The 9,179-nt window shown below is 44.0% G+C and overlaps 3 protein-coding genes across 3 annotated transcripts in view; all 3 read right to left on the reverse strand.

Annotated features, from left to right (window-relative positions):
- Nucleotides 1-9,179, reverse strand: part of LOC144697471 (uncharacterized) — a 346,752-nt gene that overhangs the window by 275,769 nt on the left and 61,804 nt on the right. The gene's annotated exons all lie outside the window — the stretch shown is intronic.
- Nucleotides 1-9,179, reverse strand: part of LOC144697557 (uncharacterized) — a 280,480-nt gene that overhangs the window by 218,687 nt on the left and 52,614 nt on the right. The window lies entirely within an intron of this gene.
- LOC144697499 (uncharacterized) overlaps nt 1-9,179 on the reverse strand; it is a 194,235-nt gene that overhangs the window by 41,536 nt on the left and 143,520 nt on the right. The gene's annotated exons all lie outside the window — the stretch shown is intronic.

Consider the following 9,179-nt stretch of genomic DNA (forward strand, 5'->3'; position numbering starts at 1 on the left):
TTATTGGAGAAGATTTTTCGTGACAGGATTTACTACAATTTGGAAGCAAATGGTCATATTAGTGAGAGGCAGCATGATTTTGTGAAGGGGAGGTCGTGTCTCACTAACTTGATTGAGTTTTTCGAGGAAATGACAAAGATGATCGACGATGGAAGGGTAATGGATGTTATATACATGGATTTCAGTAAGGCCTTTGACAAGGTCCCTCATGGCAGACTGGTACAGAAGATAAAGTCGCATGGGATCAGAGGTGAGCTGGCAAGATGGATACAGAATTGGCTTGGTCATAGAAGACAGAGGGTAGCAGTGGAAGGGTGCTTTTCTGAATGGAGAGCTGGTATTAGTGGTGTTCCACAGGATCAGTGCTGGGACCTTTGCTGTTTGTAGTATACATAAATTATTTGGAGGAAAATGTAACTGGGCTAATTAGTAAGTTTGCAGACGACACTAAGGTTGGAGGAGTTGCAGATAGTGAAGAGAATTGTCAAAGGATACAACGGGATATAGATCAGTTGGAGACTTGGGCGGAGAAATGGCAGATGGAGTTTAATCCAGACAAATGCGAGGTAATGCATTTTGGAAGGTCTAATACAGGCAGGAATTATACGGTAAATGGCAGAACCCTTAAGTGCACTGATGGGCGGAGGGATCTGGGTGTACAGGTCCACAGGTCACTGAAAGTGGAAACGCAGGTGGATAAGGTAGTCGGGAAGGCATATGGCATGCTTGCCTTCATCGGCGGTTGTATTGAGTATATAAGCTTGGAAATCATGCTGCAGCTGTATAGAACCTTGGTTAGACCACACTTAGAATATTGCGTGCAATTTTGGTCGCCACATTACCAGAAGGATATGGAGAGGGTGCAGAGGAGGTTTACCAGGATGCTATTAGCTATGAGGAGAGGTTGGAGAAACTCGGATTGTTCTCACTAGACCGACGGAGATTGAGGGACGACTTGATAGAAGATTACAAAATTATGAGTGGCATGGACAAAGTAGATAGTCAGAAGCTTTTTCCCAGGGTGGAAGAGTCAATTACTAGGGGACATAGATTTAAGGTGAGAGGAGAAAACTATAGAGGAAATGTGCGGGGCAAGTTTTTTACGCAGAGGGTAGTGAGTGTCTGGATACAATAGTGGTGTTTAAGTGGCAGCTTGACAAATACATGAATAGGATGGGAATAGAGGGATACGGACCCCGGAAGTGCAAAATATTTTAGTTGATGGGCAATATGATCAGTTGCTGCAGTCCACAGGTTCACATTGGGGAGAGACCATTCACCTGCTCTAAGTGTGGGAAGGGATTCACCCAATCATCCCACCAGCTGAGACATCAGGGAGTTCAGAAGTGACTGCTAGGAAAGGAATTCCAAGATGTTGATTCAGTGACTGAAGGAATGCCGATATATTTCAGAGTCTGACTTATGATGGAAGAATGGAGATTGATGAAGCAGCTGAAGATGGTTGGTCCGAGGAAACTACCCTGAGGAACTCCTGCAGTGGTGTCTTGGGACTGAAATAATTGACCTCCAACAACCACAACCATCTTCCTTTGAGTGAGGTATTACTCCAGAGTTTCCCATCCTGATTTCCATTGCGTACAATTTTACTGGGGGACCTGAATTGCCATAATCAGTCAAATGCTGCCATGATTTTAATGGCCATCATTCTCACCTCACCTCCGGAATTCAGCTCTTTGGTCCATGTTTTGACTAAGGCTGTAATGAAATCAGGAGTTGTGTGGCCCTGCTGGAACCCAAACTGAACATCAGTGAGCAGGATTTTGGTGAGTAAGAAACTGGAATTAGAGGAACGGTGAGTTTTTAAAATCAGAGACTGATACAGCTCTTAAGGAGGCCATTCAGCCCATCGTGTCTGTGCTGGCTCCACTTTCTTGCCCTTTCCCCCAGGTGTCCAAAATTTTCCAATTGAAGAATTTATCAGTTTTGAAAGTGATGATTGAATTTGCTTACACCACCATTTCAGGTATTGAATTCTAGATCATAAGAAATCAATGCAGAATGATATATCTCATGTCATATCTTCTAATGTTTCCAATTATCTTAAGCTTGAGCTGCCTCCTTACCAATCCCTCTGGCACTGGAAACAGTCTCTCCTTTTTAAGAGTTGGAGACTAGCAGAAGTTCAAAGAGACAGGGGTGGGCGAGGTAGTGGAGAGAATTGAACAGAAGAATAAGAATTTTAAAGGCTTCAGCCAACAGACACCAGCCCCAGTGCACTGTGTGCTTCACAACTAACAGAACAGATAGATGCCCTTTTAAACAATGAATGTGCAGAAGGGTGAGAGTTTGTTCATCTAAATATCACAAATGGATGCAGAGTGAGGGGGAATCAATCTCGGTATCTTTAATTAACAGCAACATGGAAAAAGGGCAATGAATGATCTTTAAAAATCTGAACCACTTGGTACTGAAGTGTTTGAAACTCATAATGGGAACTCCAGAAAAAACAAAATACTGATAAATATTGAACTGATTTATTAATAAAAGAAATCTCGAGTTAATTTTGAAAAGATAAATTTCTTTACTAGGGGTTCAGACTGACTCACTTGATTAGTCAACACAGGTCCATCCCTCCAGACCCGCGATTTGTTCCAGAACTCACTGCTCCCTTGGTCCGACAGCCTCTGAGCTTCTCTTCCTGTTGGTTTGCATCACAATCTAACACCTCTTAGCAACAACTGATGGAGCTCAGGGATTGGGAGGAAGAAATGAATTGAGACAATGAACCTGAGTTAGGAAAATGTAAAGAGATAAAAATGACGTATTTTTAAAAGAAACCCATTCCAATATAATCAAATGAATTATCACGATGAATATATTCATTTTGCAAGAGACCAGGAGGGAGTGGGAGTGGATAATGTTCACTGCTTTATACCATTCTACTTTTCTGCGATTATGACCCATGAATTTCCTCTACATATATTAAATTGTATAAGATAAATGGCGATCAACCTACGCAGAATATGTTGAGGGGGTAAATACAGCCCAGCACCATCAGAACAGCAGAACTGCGCAGGCGTGAGAAAACCCCCAACCCCACCACACACCCCTCGCCCCACCTGATGGCCGGCTGCATGCCCGGAGCATGTGCGGTTCAGCTTCAGGAAGATGAGCGGGGACGAACGCAGACTCAGTAACAGTGAATAAATAATTAAAAACACAAAACACTGCGGATGCTGGAAATCTGAAATACGTACAGTAATACAGGCTCGAAACGTTAACTCTGTTTCTCTCTCCACAGATGCTGCCAGACCTGCTGAGTTTTTCCAGCATTTCGTGCTTTCACATTATGTTATATGTTAGGAATAATTATAAACGATTGGGGAGCTCCAATGGCAGGGATATTACCCAGCATTCCCCGCGATGGAAGATGTCCCCTATCTCGACAACACGTGACATGTGCGCATGCGCAGCGCCGCCCAGTGTTCCGAGCATGCGTAGGTTAAGTGATGACGATGGTGAGTCGCTTGTTGTCGCTCGGCAGCCGGTAAGAGGCGTGCGGGCGGGGAACCGGCGGGTGGGCGGGGAGGGTTCATTAAAACCCACAAACCCCAATACAATCCTGCAGCTCCGAGGCTTTTACCCGCGAGCAGGCCCAGGTTAGCGGCCGCCACCTTGTTCCAGCGGCGATCAGGGAGAATGTGCGGCCATCTTGGTGACGCAACAGAGAGTGGGCGGGGCTTCATGGTCCCAGTGACCAGGGGAGAAATGATTGATTCAGGCAAAATACTGCAGATGCTGGAAACCTGACACAATATCAAAAAATGCTGGAAATACTCAGTAGGTCTGACAGCTTCTGTGGAGAGAAAGACAGAGTTAATGTTCAGAGTCCGTTTGACTCTTCTTCAGAGAAATGATTGATTCTTTGATTTTATTCTCACTCTTCACACAGGGGCTGGAGAACTGAATCCAGCTACAGCAGAGAGAGGGATCAATCTCGGAGTAGAGGAAATAAATGGTTGAGATGGTATGATGTGTTTGGATTTCAGCACAGGAGAAGCAACTGTGTGTGGGACAGCTTTGGGGGAGCAAAGGAGGAGAAATGTTGGATGAAAATTAGAATTGCTTGTTCAGAATTTATAGCCTGTGATGACTTTTGTAAACACATTTTACAGGGTAATTTGAAGGGGAGGATTTACAGACGGGAAACTCAAGCCAAATATGACATCCACATCTGACAGAGTCACTCGATTCATCAGGACCTGAATCAGCCTTTGAATATGCAAGGAGAACTGTTTGTCTATTCTGTCGGAGGGAAAATATTTCAAACATCAGTGTGACTGGAAAGGCACCAAGACGCACACACACATTGGAGTGAATTGACTGTGGAAAACGCTTTAACCAGTTACACAGCCTGAAGAAACATCACATTAACAGCAGGGAGAAGCCATGCATGTGTTTTGTGTGTGGACAAGGCTTTAATTGATTGTCCAAACTGGAGAAACTAAAGGACAGTGGCACCATGGAGAAACTGTGGAAATGTGGGGACTGTAGGAAGGGATTCAATTATCCACCCCTGTTGAGATACCATCAAAGCATTCCCGCACGGGAGAAGCCATTCACCTGTCCTGTGTGTGGGAAGGGATTCACTCAGTCATCCAGCCTCATGATACAGCAGCGAATTCACACTGAAGAGAGACCATTCACCTGCTCTGTATGTGGGAAGGGATTCACTCAGTTATCCAATCTGCTGACACACCAGAAAATTCACACTGAGGAGAGACCATTCACCTGCTCTGTGTGGGAAGAGATTCACTCGGTCAGTCAGACTCATGTTACATCAGCAAATTCACTCTGAGTGCTGACCATTCAGCAGCACTTCCTGTGGAAAGAGGTTCACATCTCCACTTAATCTCAGTGCACACAAACATGTTCACACCGGGGAGAGGCCATTCACCTGCTCCATGTGTGGGAAGGGATTCAATCAGTCATTCAGTCTGCTGAGCCACCAGCGAGGTCACATTGAGGGGAAGCCATTCACCTGCACTTCCTGTGGAAAGAGATTCCAGCCTTCTTCTGTCCTCAGTGCACACCAACGAGTTCACACTGGGAAGAGACCAATCACCTACTCTGGGTGTGGGAAGGGATTCACTCAGTCATGATATTTGCTCAGAAAGCGAACTTTCAAGTGACTGTAATGGTTGGATTCTGCTGTTAGTCATGTCCAGGTTGATGGTCTGACAATATTATTACTGCCGCACCTTAATGACCTTCTCCTTCTCTGTTGGGAGGTAGGATCCATTCCACAGGACACGAGTAATGCAAGAATGATCACAATGTACAAAAAGAAAGGGGACAGAGGAGATTGCCACAGCTACAGAGACATCTCACTCCTCAGCATCACAGGGACGACCTTCACTCAGGTCAGGCTTGAAAGACTCCATCTACTTGCAGACCGAGTGTATCCAGAAGCACAGTGCGGTTTCTGTGCTGGCAGATTTACAGTGGACATGATCTTCTCTATACACCAGCTACAAGAGAAGTGTAGGGAACAGGATAAACTTCTTTACCTTACTTTACTAGATCTCACTAAAGAATTCAACTCCATCAGCAGGGCAGGAATGTAGAAGATATTGGAGAAACTTGACTGTCCACCAAAGCTGCTCAGTATCATCCACTCCTTTCATGACAACAGGCCGTGTACTGTACAGGCTGATGGCAGAATCTCTGACAGTTTCAGGATGAAGAATGAAGTGAAACAGATACCAACATTGTAAACAAGAACCCACAACGAGAGCTGATCAACACGAATAATAATAACTTCTGTCAGGGAAATAGAACAGGGAGATGTGACATTGAATGATGAGATAAGTAAGGAGATATGTGCAGTTAAAGTTGAGAAAGGGATTGGATTAAATCAGTGCTTCCCAAAATTTTTCCCAGTGTGACCCCATTTTAATGACTCAGCTTCATGTGACCCCAGATTGAAATTTGTTGAGGGGTGTGAGAGTTGTTGAGCAGGAGGTGGGTGCGGGGGGGAGGGTGCTGGGGGTGATTTTTAACAGATTATTAATGTTTGGACTCTGATTATCAATATACTAGCATCCTGATTATTAATCTTATCAGATCATGATTATTGACACAATTAGCAAATGACTATAATGTAATAGGACCCTGATTATTGATTCAATAGGAATCTGATAGTTCATTGAAATAATTCTGATTATTAATGTATTCACATCCTGATTATTGATGCAATAGGCAGCCTACTTGTTAATGCATTTGGAATCATGTTATTCATGTAATTGGATACTGATTATTAATGTAAAAGGTGAAATTTAAATTCAATAAAAATCTGGAATTAAATATCTGATGTAACTGTTGTTTATTGTTGTAAAATAAATCCATCTGGTTCACTAATGCCCTTTAGGGAAGGAAATCTGCCATTCTGGGCAATAAATGCTGGCCCAGCCAGTGACACCCACATCCCATGAATGAATAATATAAAAAAGGCAGTTAGGCACCAGAACTGAAGCACTTCCAACAGTCTGGACATTTAAAAGGTCTTTCCCCTGTGTGAACCCGCTGGTGTCTCAGCAGGTTGGATAAATGAGAGGAATGCATTCCACACTCGGAGCAGGTGAATGGTCTCTCCAAAGTGTAACTGCGGCAATGAGTTTCCAAATCAGGCTGGTAACAGGACCCCTTCCCCCATTTCCATGGATTCTCTCAATTATTACTGTATTTATGTTTTGACAGGCCAGATGATCGGCTGAAGCCTGGTCCACACACACAACACGGTTTCTCCCCATTGTGAATGGTGCTTTTTCCTTCCATATTCAAAATCCAATGATATTCAGGTTATGATATATTGACCGACTCTCAGATCCTAATGTGATGTTTGGCTTCAGTTTCCCGACTGCAAATCCTCCCCTTCTAATACCCCGTGAAACTGATTGAAAACAGACCAAAGGGAATGAGAGAGAACCAGAAAAACATAGACAGGTTGTGAAATTGACTTGAATGAATCTGGTAATTTGTGGGGCCGGCACTAGGAAAAAGTGACCATAAAAGTTGCTGGATTGTCATAAAAACCCAACTGGTTCAATAATGTCCTTCAGGGGAGGGAACCTGCCACCCAGTCTGGGCCCACACTAGACTCTGGTCTATGTGGGAGGAGAGAAAGATGGGGCATGGGAAATGGACTATGTACATCTGCAACCCAAGCAGAATGTTGACAGAATCAACCCAACTCTCAGCCCACAGAACCCAGAATACAAGGGCAGCTGGTGCATGGGAAAACCATCATCTCCAGGACACACACCAGCGAGTTCACACTGGGGAGAGGACGTTCACCTGCTCCGTGTATGAGAAGGGATTTAACTGATCATTCAACTGCTGAGAAACCAGCGAGTTCACAAGTGACAGCAGGGGTTGGATTCTGCTGTTATTGCGGCTGTTAATCACATTCAGGACTGAACCACGTTCATTCTGAAAGTTGGGGTTTGTTTCTGCTGATGTTAATAATCCCTGTAACTGGGGTAGAATTTAATGTTCTGATAATTCACTTGCTTTACTTTGTAACCTTTATTCTTCAAATTAAGTATCTTTCTTCTGCCTGTTCTCAAGGTTTTGAAAAATGAAACCAAACAGTGATTTATTTGTACTTCTTGCAGTTTAGTTACTGTATTCACTGCTCATGATGCGATCTGCTCTGCATTGGGAAGACCAAACACAGATTGGGTGATCACTTTGTGGAACAACCTCCGTTCAGTCTGTGAGCTTGACCCTGAGCTTCCGGTCACTTGTCATTTTAATTCTCCGCCCCACTCCCACTCTGACCTCTCTGTCTTTGGCCTCTTGCACTGTTCCAATGAAGCTCAATGGGAGCTCGAGGAACAACAGCTCATCTTTCAATTCGGCACTTTACAACCTTCTGGACTCAACATCGAGTTCAGCAGTTTCTGAACCAACAGAGAGGTGTTAGGATCTGGAACACCCTACCTGGAAAGGTGTTGGAACCTGATTCTATCAGGAATTTTAAAAGGGAGTTGACAAGAATTTGAGATTGAGGAACTTACAGGGTAACAAACAGAAAGAGGGTGTGTGGGACTAAACACAACTGCTCTTTCAAAGCGACAGCACAAGCACAAAGGGTTGAATGGCCTCCTTGTGTGCTGTAAGTTTCTATGATTCGAGGAGTTGGCCATTTAGCCCCTCGAGCCTGTCCTACCATTAGCTGATGGTACAAGGATTAGATTGAAGGTTATGGACAATATAGACAGGGCAAATGCAGGAAGAACTTTTTACACAGCGAGTCGTAATAGCCCAGAACTCACTGCCTAGGAGGCAGATGGAAGCAGACATGAGCAGTGATTTAAAATAGAGATTGGATGTCGAGGGAAATAAACTTGCAGGGCCTTGGAGATACAGGAGGGGAATGGGACAGGTTGGATTGCTCTAGAAAGCTTGCTGAACTCAATGAGCTGAATGGCTTCTTTCGGTGCTGTTATTACTCAGACTCATTTGTTTACTGTCTCCTCATAATTTAAATTTTGGAGTGCAGGTATCATTCAGGTAAATCTGCACTGCACTCCCACTAAATCCAATAGAGTCTATCCTTCCTAAGGTGTGCTGCCCAGAGCTGAACACGGTATTCCTGTTCTGATCAAAGGTCATGTTGAACTGAAACGCTAACTCTGTTTCTCTCCACAGATGCTGCCGTATGCTGCTGCGTATTTCCAGCATTTTAAAATTTTTATTACAGTGGTTCAGGTGCGGTCTAACCTGGATTTTGAATATCTCGGTGCCTATCCAGTCACATCGATACCTGAAACCTTTTCTGACAAACAGAACAGACAAACCTTTTTCCTTCCACAGTCAAAGTCCGATAAGATTCAGGTTCTGATGAATCCAGTGACTCTGTCAGATGTTAATGTGACGTTTGGTTTGAATTTCCCGTCTGCAAATCCTTCCCATTGAAAATCCTGTAAAAAGATTATTTAAAAATCCATCCCTGTCAGTTCTGGATAGAAATGGAGAAGAGACAAACATTTCTCTGGGTTTGAGTTACTTTGTGTAAATCCTCCCCTTCTAACCCCCTGGAAAAGGAGTTTCCAAACACTCGGTGTAAACTTGGCTCCGGGAGTTTCTAATCCGGGCTTGGAGTCCTACACCGGGTGTTTGTGAATCTTCCCAGTCCACCCTCCGGCTCCATT

The sequence above is a fragment of the Cetorhinus maximus genome, chromosome 23 (assembly GCF_964194155.1).
Source record: "Cetorhinus maximus chromosome 23, sCetMax3.hap1.1, whole genome shotgun sequence".
In the NCBI taxonomy this organism is placed as follows: domain Eukaryota; kingdom Metazoa; phylum Chordata; class Chondrichthyes; order Lamniformes; family Cetorhinidae; genus Cetorhinus; species Cetorhinus maximus.